The sequence below is a fragment of the Sinocyclocheilus grahami genome, unplaced genomic scaffold (genome assembly GCF_001515645.1).
Source record: "Sinocyclocheilus grahami isolate Dianchi unplaced genomic scaffold, SAMN03320097.WGS_v1.1 scaffold223.1, whole genome shotgun sequence".
In the NCBI taxonomy this organism is placed as follows: Eukaryota; Metazoa; Chordata; class Actinopteri; order Cypriniformes; family Cyprinidae; genus Sinocyclocheilus; species Sinocyclocheilus grahami.
Genome location: NW_015505402.1, coordinates 922,370 through 932,088, shown reverse-complemented (window position 1 = coordinate 932,088; position 9,719 = coordinate 922,370). Strand labels below are relative to the sequence as shown.

Genomic DNA, 9,719 nt, shown 5'->3' with positions numbered 1-9,719 from the left:
ACTGCATTAATTTGATTTGAAAAAATCAGGCAAAAAAAAAAAAAAAAACAGTAATATTATGAAATATTACAATTAAAATGAATATTAATATTAAACATTAACATTTAAACATTTTCAAATAAACAGTGAAATTACAATTTTCTAGTTTAATATACTTGTTATTTATTTCTTTGAGAACGTTCTAAGAAAGTTTAAAAGAACAGCATTTATTTTTGATGTTACAAAATCTTTTGTAACATTATAAATGGCTTCTACTGTAAATTTTCAATCAGTTTAATGCATCCTGGCTGAAAAATTATTAATTTCTTAAAAGACCCTACTGACTGTGTGAACGGTAGCGTACATAATAATGCTTTTGCCCACCCCCCAAAATCCCAGTTTAACCTCATGTGGTGGCTCCCCATGTGGGTTGAGTTCCAAGGAAATGCTAACTAATTTCCACGAAACACATCAGATATATTCACTGCAAGCTCATTTTGTTCTTACTCTAAAAAAAATATGCTTTTACTGAACGCACATAATTGGCTCTGATTTGCAAAGCATGAGCCTAATTGCAGTCCTGGTGAGGCAGGTGATGGAAATAGCTCCTGAAATTGACTTCAAAAGAACTTCTTGTCTTTTCTTCCGTAGATATGACTGAATTCAGACTGCTAATTTAACTTACAGTGAAACGGCGCAAGGTTTCCTTTAACCCCCCCTCTTTCTCAGTAAGCAGGATTCGCCATGCTCTCTGGCCAATGTTGCGGTCGGTGTTTGACATATCTGAACGCATGAATAACATTTTCATGAAATTTTCAGAGAGGTGTATCTATAATTCACACACCCTTTCTTAGCTAGTGCTGATTAGAGAGAGATGCTCGAATCACTGCTGGGAACTGCTCGCCGCATCTCTGAAGCACATTTACTATTCAGAACATTTTCATCGAGATCCTCGTTCCAGACATTCTTGTCTAAAACGCCAAACCGAGGCTGACCTTGTTGCACTGCTTCCTCTAATTAATGCTCATTCAAGACTTTCATGCCAAACACATTTAGCTCAGTTCGTCTAAAAATACTCAGCCCACCCACATTCAAAACAAATTTGCAAATCATATTCCCCAGATTGCAAGATTGTTTGCTGTTTAGTGACTGATTGAAGAGTGATTTTATATACAGGCAATGAAAAGATCAAAATTTAATTTGCTTCAAATTTACAGATATTACACAGATGTTATAAACACAAAATCTCATACACAAAAACTTCAGTCTGACACTTTATGACTTAATATACGCGGTTTATGAAAGTATATGCATGCTGTATTATTAAAACCAAACTCTCCAAAATAACTTTATTGCTTTGAGGTCAAAACAGAAGATTAAGAATTCTATTATATTTCATTATCGACTTTGTCTCAGATGCCTCTTTTAAAATTTCTCAGGGGAAATCATAAAAAATAGATATAAAAGGGACAACTGCTAATATATAGTAATATCTAGCATAGCTCAGACAGTTTGGTCTTGAAAGTTCAAATCTAATGACTGATTGCAGACTTTGGTAATCTGAGCACTTATTACGATGTCTTTTGAAACTCTAGAGGAGACTTCAGATGAGAAATGTCTCAAAGGAGGAAACTTTAGCAACACTCTCCATTTGCACTGCTTTTATTCTCTGTCCACAGTCTAGGTGAAACAACTGAGATATTCGAGATCTCATTTGAGATATTCCTTTCCTTATGCATTGGCTATTAAACTTTAAAGGTGCTGTAAGAAATGTTTTTAATAACACATACAAAATGTGCTTATTACTGTATCTGACAGATCTCACTGATATAGGAATCCTGAGAAATAACACCTGTCACTGTGAACGCCCTATAGTCTTTGCAAAGAGCACTTTTAGCCAAAGAGAAACAACTTCGGTCTGCGAATGATTTGCACTGTCTGGTTTTCTGATTATTTAACACCTTTAAATTTTTGAGGAATAGTTCACAACCAAATTAAAATTTTCTACAAATGTACTGCCTCTCAGACCATCCAAGATGCATATTAGTTTGTTTGTTAAAGTTGGAGAAATTTAGCATTGCGTCACTTGTGGATCCTCTGCAGTGAATGGGTGCCATTAGAATGAGAGTCCAAGCAGCTGAAAAGCATCACAATAATCCACACCACTCCAGTCCATCAATGAATGGCATGTGAAGTGAACAGCTGCATGTTTGTAAGAAACAAATCCATCATTAAGCTGATTTTACTTTAAACTGTTCATTCTGGCCAAAATATGCGTCCGTCCATAATCCATAATACTTCCCTCAGTGAAAAAGTTCATTCACTGTTGTCCTCTTACACCAAAATCCACAACATATTTGTTTAGAACTATTTAAGACTGCTTTCGCTTGTAAACAGTGCTTGATCTGTGGATATTTCTCTCCTGAATCAGAAGAGATGTATTTTAGCCAGAAGCAACTATTTGAAGGTAAAAACATCTTCGTGATAGATTTGTTTTGTACAAAAACACAGCTTTTCTCTTCAAAAGATGTAAATTGATTATTGTGATGGTTTTTTTAGCTGTTTGGACTCTCATTCTGACGGCACCCATTCACTGCAGAGGCAAGTGATGTAATGCTAAATATCTTAAAATCTGTTCCAAAGAAGTAACAAACTCATCTACATCTTGGATGGCCTGAGGGTGAGCAAATTTTTTAAGGAAAAAAAGAATTTTTGGGTGAACTATTCCTTTAATGCTTTCAAAACAACCAACTCAGGTGACAACCATTGACAGAAGATCTGCTGAAATCAACAGCGCATCACAGAGTTAACAAAATCAACTAATCACTGAACGTTACATCAAACCAGTTTTAGCAGTATTAGAGGCCTTTCACACAGAATGTGTTTGCTTTTAAAAACGTAGGACGCCACATATTAGTATCCAATTGCAGAAGAAGGTAGGGTCTTGAGATGCATTTTTAAGTTGCACTTCTTTTAACTTAAAAACATGATGCTTGTGTATGAGAAAGCAGTGCAACGGTCAAATACAATTAAAAAGCCACACATTCAGTGTGAACCAGCCCTTATGTATATATAAAATCCCCTCTCAGTATTTGCAGAGAACATGCATGCTGCCCAATGAGAGTTCTGCACAAAAGCCCAGTTAACATTTGTCAGTATAAATGCTGAACTTTAACACCTCCGCTCAGATCAAACACAGCTAAATCTATGTTTGTAGAGACTCAGGCTTGGGAACCGAAGTTGCACGTACCTCTCAGATATCTTCTGTGACCAGGAGACGGATGCGGTTATACTGCTTGGTCCCAGCACTTGTGATCCTGTGGTTCGAAACAAAGCAAATACTTATAGTAGCATGCAGGATTTCAGCAGCTGAACATGACTGCATAAGAGTAACGCATTTTTACATCTTCTGAAAAAAAAAAAAAAGTGTGGTGCCTCCCTGTGCAAACTTCACTGCTTCAATGTTATAGGCCATTTATGTGTTTTTATCACGTTGCTTGTTTCTAGGGTTTTCTGGGTGGTTTCTTACTGGCCCAATTGAAAAGAGTACAGTACTGTAAGTCTCTGTGATATAGAGTATGTAGATATGGCTCAAGTCCCTTCGATTAAGTTTTTTTCACCAGTCAAGTGAAAGCTTTATTGCTTAGAAAAATTCTCAACAAGCTGCAAGGTTTTGAGGTATGATTCATGTTTGTAACACAAACAGTGCAGGTTGGGAATTGAAATAGCTATGGTTCAGGGTTTGTGGACTCTTAAAAACAAACAAAAAAAAAGGTTCTTTGGCATCTATGGTTCCACAAAGAACCATTAAGATTTAAGAACCTTTCCACTTCACAAAAATGCAAATGCACAAAAAAGTTTCCTTAGATTTTTAGCTTTAATTTTAAGGGTGTACAGTATGAGTAATGCATGATGAAATTTGTTCTCCAATAGTGCACAGCCAATTAAAATTTTCCAGTGGAAGCTCAATTTGAGAAAAAAAGTGATATTTTCATTTCAATGTCTCTCTTGACCCTCATCATAAGCCTCCTCTTTCACAGTCACGCCTAACGGAAACTTCCATTGACAGCATAACTTGTGAGTAACTTGAGATGTTCCATCATTTCAATCATGAAGATGCTGACAAACATAAGCCTGTTTCACATCAAGGCCGGCCAAATGGAGAGTCGAGTGGAGGACGATCAATCTAAACACAGTTCTGATGTTTAATTCTGAATGTGTCGCAGGGGCTTTATCCTGGGATTAGTTGTTTGGGTGGCGGCAGCCACTGCCATTTGAGGAGCATTCCAGTCATACAATATCCCGTCCACTCAGCCACTGCCCCCTGCTGCAATAAGCACTGACAGTCACGCCACGCATCCTCCCCAAAACATCACTCAGATACAGTAACTGAAAAAAAAAACTTTAGACGATATCAAACACTGAAGATGAAATGCCAAAAATCTAGGATCAAATACTCTAATTCTTTAAAAAGAAAAGAGATAAAAAAAACACAAACATTAAGTTACAGACATTAAAACACTTCAGTGTAAATTTATGATCCAAACAAATATGATGTTTCATGTAGGGAAATTAATTTTTACATAAATATTTTACAAATATAAAAATATTTTACCATAACAGCATACATAAAACAATGCATATATACATATATATATATATATATATATAATTACCTTTAATTATAATTATAAAACAATGTTATATAACTATATCATTTCCATAAATTCACACTTAATACTTAGTCATGGCCTAATGGATAGAGTCGGACTTGTAACCCCAAGGTCACAGGTTTGAGTCTCAGGTCCTGCAGGAATTGTTGGTGGGGGGAGTGAATCAATTGAAGGGCATGAATATCCAGTGCTCTCTCCACCCTCAATACCACGACTGAGGTGAGACCCCTGAGCAAGGCACCGAATCCCCAACTGCTCCCCGGGCGCTGCAGCATTGGCTGCCCACTGCTCCGGGTGTGTGTGTGTGTGTGTGTGTGTGTGTGCGTGTTTGTTCACTACTCACTGCTGTGTGTGTGCACTTGGATGGGTTAAACACAGAGCACAAATTCCAAGTATGGGAGACCATACTTGGCCACATGTCCTTTCCTTTCCATTCCATTCCTTACTTTGTACTACAATATTTTAAAGCAAAATTGTCTTAATATATTTCAGCATTTTTCTGTATAAGGTAAGGTAACTGAACTAGTTAACAGGTTTTTACTGTAGCATTTTTGCATTCTTTTTCTGTTAAAATTACATGCATTTTTATAGTGTCATAGGAAACAGTGCTGGCAGTTATGGTATATATTCACAAGTAACTATGAGAGCACTATGGTGTGTGTGTGTGTGTGTGTGTTGATATATGTGGGTGAAATAATGAGGTTATGATTTCCTCTGACTACCTGACTGAATTCATTACACATCAGAGAGACCTACAGTGTGTTAACAGCACAACCGCCAATTTACTCATTCACAATAAACTTTCATGTACATGTAATCTAAATTTCTAATTCATGATGCTTGACTTGACCGAACAAATGAATTAGTCTGATAACAAGCCTTTTTAATTTTTTATTTTTCAAATAATATGAATATGGCCTGAATGTGAAAAAGTTTGAAAACATAAAAATACCCATGAGACTTTAATATTCCTGACATTTAGCTGGCTTAATGTAATTTTTGCCACTGCTTTGTGATGGAAGAAAAAGGTATAATGACTAATAATATGTGAACTTTTAACGACAAAGCTGCAAGCTAATCCAAATATATCCAACTGCCATGTTAATGTCACTTCAGTGGTGCTAACTACTTAAAGCAGGGTTATAGTTAGGATCTTGAACATTGGGAAGTCACAAGACACAGCATGTGACCTTAACAGTACATTTCTAGAAGTTGAGAAATAATTCATAGCAATAGAACACCACTTTTTGACAAGTGTGAAGGGTTGGAATGAATTACTAACCACTAAATCATTAAAATTTGGTAGCATTTTTGCATCGTTTTCTCCCTGGATTAATCACTTTGCTTTAAATACAAATGTAAATAGTATTCTACCTTTTTTGCATAACATGCATGCAAACATTTTACTGGCATTCAAACATACAAACTATGTAAAATTTTCCTAATGCATAGATTCATTTTAATGCATGGACCCATTATTTTATAAAAGCCTAAATTTTTGTGCTGGTGCTGCAGTGTGTTATTTGAATTCAGCAGCTGTAAGTGGTCAACTTGAGTTGGCTTTCCTTGAGGTAGGCAACTAATGCCCTAGATAAGCTAACGGCAGTACAAGCCGAGAAAGGCCGTAATGGACCAACCAATATAAACAACAACAAAAAATCACCCCAAAAATGAAAATATTCATCTAATGGCGACAGTAAACAGGGAATCAAAAATAGAAGCACATCAATTGAAGGGCATGAGTAATGCAAAGCATTACTGTAGAAAAGGTGTGAACAAATGGCTTAAAGTGTTTCAATGTGTTTGGAAGGTCAAACCGTATGCTTTTCTTAATACTAAAATCCATACCTGGCCACGTACTGGAAATAATGGACTTTTAAAGTGAAAGTGCATGCAATGAAGATCATATGGAGTCATGGAGGACTTTCAAAAGAAGCATGTGGGTGCATATATGTCTATATGTAGAGACGAGAAGCATGAGATTGGAAAAGAGACAGGAGAATATCTTTTACTTGTTTGCCATGACCTACAAACAAAGTCTTGCGGCAGATGAAGTGGCAACACAGAAGTATGTCTTCTCTATATTCAACATTGTTTGTTCTCGATCACATGTCATTTCATTAATGAAAAGTTGTGTGTGTGTTCAGTTCATACTCCTTCAGACTGAACATGACCAAAAAACAAGTTCTTTTCAAACCATCATGTTGTTGCACATCACAAACACTTATTAGTCCTCTTATTAGTCATCTACAGATCAAACTGTTGCTCTTGTGATTAGACGCGATTAAAAAGCTACAGCTGACTTGCAAGAATACGAGACTTTGTACGAGACAGCATAACAGACCAGCTAAAACAAGGTGGTCCACTTTGACTGCATTTTTGACATCATAAAGCATGTTTCCAGTCAGCTATCCACTGCTGCAGACACAGAAGATGCACTAAAATTCTGCCTAAGTAGACAGCTCTCTAGGTTTTGAGACGCAGCCAGAAAAATCACAGAATTCAATTTCACAACATGCTTGGAGGGCCATTCCACAAATAGGGTGCCTTTGGTGTCCCTAGTGCTAATATATGTAAACAATGTCTTTAACAATGAAAATCCGACACCAACTTTTGTTATTACTACTATATTTTATTTTCTCTATGAGAATTACTCTGTCTGTCTCCAGACCCGTTTCTCCAACCAATTCTTATATATATGTTAACATAAATTTATGCATTTAGCAGATATATATATCTGCTAAATGCATAAATTTAACATACACACACACTCACATATATACATATATATATATATATATATATATGTTAACTTAAATTTATGCATTTAGCAGATATATATATCTGCTAAATGCATAAATTTAAGATACACACACACACACACACACACACACACACACACACACACACACTCACATATATATATATATATGTTAAATTAAATTTATGCATTTAGCAGATATATATATATATATATATATCTCTGCTAAATGCATAAATTTAACACACACACACATACATATATATATATATATATACATATATATATATATAACAAATATCTGTAGCAATATCAGTTTAAAGAAACTTAAAATCTGTCACTTTTATAAAAGCATTCAGCAACTGCAAAATATATCAGCATATATTAACAATTTGCCTCAAGATGTAATAAATGTAATTTAGTAACACTAAAAACATTCTTTGTTTTTAGTGTCACCTTTTCCAAACGGAGGCAAAAGGCACACATTTCGTGGAATGAATGACCCTGGAAAACAGACCCCAGTGAACTAAACCAAGTCAAGGTATCTGCGCGGCATGTCCACATTCTCTGTGTCTCAGTGGCATAACATGGATAACTGCGGTGGAATAGCAGATCTAGGATGTTATTCAACAGTCCAGACGAGTTTAAATGTTCGCAGGATCTGCAGTGGAGAGTCGCGCGCTGCGCTGCGTTCACACGCGCTCCAAAACACGCAAACATCACATCAGTCCTCACACACAAAAACATATCATTTTGATCGATATATAAAAAAAATCACTCCACAACTTTGAAACAACAAAAAAAGTATTTTCTCATTGACGTAATTCATCAGGAACTACATGTAAATGTCCAACCGATAAACACAAAGAACGAAAGAAAAAAATATTTAAAAGCAAAACAAAATCGTGTCCAGCACTTGCTCCTTTATAGGATATTGTACAAAATAAAGAAACTAATATACTCAAGAGCTGAACCATAACCTGACGTTCCCCCTCTCCAAGAAGGTAAAACATTAAAAACCGGCTTTAGATGAGTGTCAGCTGAACTCAGAAGAAGAACAAAACGCAAGCACATCCCAAATCAAAAGAGGGCGTAGAAAAGAGGTAAAGATGAAGACAAGAGAAAATGAGAAGAAAGTACTCACCGGTGAAAATGTCAGAGAGCAAAAATGTGGAAAGAGCAACAAGAGAGAGAGTGTGAGGAGGAGCTGTTAGCGGCGCAGTGACTGAGGAAAGCAGCGGTCAACAGTATAAACAGCGCTGGTGTGGAGCAAACCATTGCGCCCGCGCAGGGGGAGACACGATCTCTCTATACTTAAAGGTGCACTCGGTAATTTTGTAATTAAACTCAGTAATTTGCTAATTAAAAAAGTTTGCACCTAAGTAAGGAAGAGTATGTTTGATAAATAGCATTAAAATTAAATGAGATGAATAGTTCAGTCTTCTAGAAAAAGCTGTTTTATTCTGTTTATTGCAACATAACAGAAATGACATAGGCTACAACCATAGGCATTACAGAACATAAAACTGTGAGGCAATTAACTAGCAATTTCTGAGTGATAAGTGTTTCTACACCAACTTATTTTTAATGTAGTGTTGTCGTTACCGTGTTTTATTTTTACACTGTGCTGTAGAGTTTAAATCAAATAACTATCTGTCATGCAATTGGCCAGGTTATTAATTCAACAGTCTGTCAAATATTCCTATAGCGCTCAAACCCAACAAACACATTATATCCTATATCTGTAATGTCAGAAAAGTCTGACATCTGAGCTTCGCTTCAGGGCCGTGATGTGTACATGTTGTGCAGTGGTTGTCCATGTGACCTTAGTAGAATTTTAATTTATGGTTCAGAACCGTAGTAAAAACATTTTGACAGCACTGTGACAACCTTCAGACAATACTGTCGAGCATTTCAGCATGTTGTCACAATGTTCCAGCAACATCCTGTGTTTGCTGGGATTTTTAATACTATGTGAAATAATACACAATGTCTACAACAGCATTGTGATACACTATTATTTCTGCAGAAAAGAAAATTGAGTAGTGTACACAGTATGCATACTGAATATTGCAGAAAACATGTAGTCTTTCAAATAAAGGTTCCAAAAGAGGGGTTTTGCATGCAGAAATGCCATAAAAGAACCACTTTTTTGTACTCTAAAGAACCGTTTAGTGAACTAATGAAAAGGTTCCATGGATGTTAAAGGTTCTTCATGGACCATCAATGCCATTAATTTTTTTTAAATATTGTGAATGGCAGTTATTGCAAACATTAAGAGGGGCTATTGTATTATATGCAACTTT

At 36.0% G+C, this 9,719-nt stretch overlaps 1 protein-coding gene across 3 annotated transcripts in view; it reads right to left on the bottom strand.

Moving 5' to 3' along the window:
* The window catches only part of LOC107596781 (RNA-binding protein Raly-like), a 90,160-nt gene extending 81,473 nt beyond the window's left edge, over positions 1 to 8,687 (bottom strand). For all 3 annotated transcript variants that reach the window (XR_001610405.1, XR_001610406.1, XM_016287588.1), the window contains exons 1-2: positions 8,558 to 8,687; positions 3,230 to 3,296 (exon numbers count right to left, since the gene is read on the bottom strand). The gene's annotated coding sequence lies outside the window, so the exon portion shown is untranslated. The remainder of the gene's footprint in view (positions 1 to 3,229; positions 3,297 to 8,557) is intronic.
* Positions 8,688 to 9,719: the final 1,032 nt, after the last annotated feature.